Consider the following 3,574-nt stretch of genomic DNA (forward strand, 5'->3'; position numbering starts at 1 on the left):
GCTACAAAATGTGTAACATAGCACATAAATATAAAGCACTATCCTATTGTTGTAAATAAATTTTATAGCACTGAAATTATGGATTTAAGTAACTGTGATAAATTAGCTTTTCACTCTTTTCTCCTCATTATTTAAAACGCCTAGAGCGCAATATTTTAAGGTAATCCTTATTTGTACTATGTTTAAATGGGGGGTGGGAGAATGGAGAGAGAAAGAGGGAGAAGAGAGAAGTAACCTCCAAGTTTCCATTTACATGCGAGAAGAGTAGAGAATGCCCCCCAAAAAGGCATGCGCCCCTGTAAAGAGAGGGGAAATGTACCCACTAGGACACTAATAACCTTTAGTAAAAAGCAGCAGTGGAACATACACTGACTCCTCTGCAGTTTGACAAAGTTAATGATTAAAAGTTCCTTGATTTGTCCCACTTTCCCCAAGGCATCTGTTTACCGTGATATTGATATTATTTTACCTCTGTGGGCCAAGGATGACTGTCCTTGCTTCTGTACAGAGATTAATGATTGATTTGTTCATAGTCGGGGTGCTAGTAAAAGGGAATTGGTGACTCTTGGCTGCTATTTTCTGGGTAACCGGCAGGAAACAGGCGCTGCAGGGCTTGCCGGCGGGGAAATGACGAGGGTCCTGGTCCTCCTGCTCGCTGTGGGGCTCGCCCGTGCTCTCGAGAGAGGTAAGGCGTCCGGGGCTGGGGCCGTTTCCAAGAACGCTTACTGGTCTCATTTTCTGTCACCATTTAAAAATATATATATACAAAAGGTGAAAAACAGAAGAATTGGTGAATATGTTGGGGAGAAAAGAAAGTACCCAAAAGGGGTTAATGGGAGCTGCAGTGTAGCATAGGGCTCTCAAGAGGGATGGCCAAGAAGGCAAGGTAATCTCGCGAAAGAAAGAAAAATTATATAGTTTGTCAATTACCCTTCCCTGCTCTTCTGATAACCAAGACTTGGGAGAATGTTTTGAAATTAGAATCTTTTTAAAAACTTGATTTGAGGGAGAGAGAGAGAGAGACCGTTGTGTTTTCCACGTCTTGTGCGTTCAGTGGTTGATTCTTGTGTGTGCCCTGATCAGAGGTTGAACTTGCCACCTGGGTGTATCAGGAGGACACTAACCAACGGAGCTACCCAGCAAGGGCGAAATTAGGGTCTTTTTAGTTGTTAAGAGATAATGCAAATGGAGCCTGTGATCCATCACTGAGCATTTTTTCATACTTCAAATATTTATTGCCACTGAGAGCCTAATATACAGTATCAATGATGCATGAGGTCAGCTGAGATTTCTTTGAGTCTCTTAAAGGAATCCTGTACAGGTAATATTTAAAAATGCATTGTAGTTTCTAAAATATCCCACATAAAAGAAATTAATAGCTATGAAACATGATTATTAAAAGATAATTGAACTCTATTTTGTTAAGATTTTTCTTCAAATAGTGTCTTCATCTTTTAGCAATGTTTAAAAATGTTTTTAAATGATACAAGTTAAAATTATGGAAAATTCCCAAGATGAAAAATCTATAATCAGTGTCAATTTACTTTTCTGGATGATGCCTTAATGCTTCTAAGGGAACCTGCATTCATCTGGCTTTAAAAAATTAATTTTCATTTGGTGCTGTCAGTCTCACCCAAGCCATACATTAATATTCATATTAGTAATGCATTTAACCTGTGGGATAAAATGTGTATAGCCCGGGAATTATTGGTATTAAATGTGACATGAATAATCTTACTCCTGACATTCTATTTACATTCACTTTTCCTTGATCTTACTTTCATCATTCAAATTATTTAAAATTTTGTCTCATTCACCAATAGATTCTTAAGTAAGCTATGGGTCTTTGTGTAAGACTACAAAGTCTGAGATATACTGGTGTATAAATGAGTAAAATAAATTGTGTCTCTTATGAGACCTCTAAGTAGGCCAAGACCCAAGAAACCCTGAAAGCTTACTCCATTGCCCAAGGGTTTCCCTGGAGTAGATCTGAACCTGAAAACTCCTACTGAAGCAGGTTTCCATCAGGGTGTTCAAAACACCAGAAGGTCCAGTAATGGCGGGGTCCTGGAATTATATGTGGGACATGAGTCATCACGTTGGACTGCTGACTCAGCAAGTGTCATTGCCTTCACCTCAAAGCGTTACGGTGTCTTTGGAAGAATAACAGAGTATTCTGCAACCTCTATTTCAACATCCTTCAGCATTCCCTGACTCTGATGAAATGGATGCTAAAAACCTCAAGTCAGTTCACTTGAAGGTCTAGATTTCCCAATGAACCCCAAGTCACCCAGGTGCCATAGGTCTCATGATATTCCCTGAGGCACATAAAATACGTTTGTAAGTAATAAATGTTCCATATTTGGGAATAGTGGCCCTGACCCACCCATCCTCTATTCGATAATAGCCGAGTATGACCCAAACACCAAGTCAGTGATGAACCTGGAAGCTAGACGTGTGCTCTCTTGGTGGGACTTTGCAAAGTATATGGATTAAAGGAGCTGAGAGAGCCTCGGATGGTGCGGGGCTGGCTACAGCTGCAGCTCTCTCTGCCTGTCACTGTTCTAGATAGCTAACTGACCACCCGCAGCCGTTGTCTAGAGCCCCTTTCCTACAGTGTATTTCCCTCAAGACTCACCTTGGAAAAAGGTTGCTATGGCCAAACACGTTTAAGAAATAAGCCACACATTCGTCCTTCTTGGTTGGTTCGCAATCAATGCCTTTATTTTCCTAAAGGTTCTGAGAAGTCCTACAAGAAAGAAACCTTACTTACCCAGCGTTTCCCAAACCTATTGGCTTTCCCTAAATTGCCTATATCCTATGGAAGCGTTCTTTGGACAACTCAAGTCACCCAGGTCTAAAGCGGCTACTGCTGGAGCTCAGCATGAGCATCGCTCCAGTTAGGCCCACCTCTCGCCCCCACAGCACTGGGGACGCAGTTCACACGCCCTTCTGTACACCCGGGGAGAGACGGGCTCACCAAATGTGCCACCTCTGCTCCTGGAAACCAAAAGACAGTGTTTGCCAAGTGCTGCCACTTGGCTTCTTTCCCCAGGGCTGAGATGAATGTAGCGCTGATCTACAATGCGTCTTCCCCTCTTCCCCAAAACACAAGCAACAAAGGCTATATGCTTGCCAAGGAAATGATGCTGACAGGAAACAAATCATTGCGTTTGTAAGAGCTGTTGGCAAGAACAGGATATTTACTACGAACATTTTCATTTTTGCTTTAAGCCCTTCATTCTTAGCATATGTATTTTTACTAAATATAATACCAAACAGAAAAAAGTGTCCTTTGGGTTCCTGGGTAAGCTATATTTTTCCTTCTTCCACTTGCCTGTCAAAACAGCCCTAGATAGTGTGGGTTAGCTCGACCTCCCCACCCACCACGAACCACCCACTCCTTTTTCCTACAAGTTGCCTTTAGTCTGACCCAGGAGCACAGCTGTGCCGAATGCCAGAGAGGAGTAATTTAGGATAAGTAGATGTCCTCTCTATTTTCCCAAATATCTTCACAAACTCTCTGCAAAGCCTACATGATGGTTGTTGAGGTGACAGAGAATGCGAGAACTGC

Source organism: Miniopterus natalensis, chromosome 1 (assembly GCF_054644295.1).
Source record: "Miniopterus natalensis isolate mMinNat1 chromosome 1, mMinNat1.hap1, whole genome shotgun sequence".
NCBI lineage: Eukaryota > Metazoa > Chordata > Mammalia > Chiroptera > Miniopteridae > Miniopterus > Miniopterus natalensis.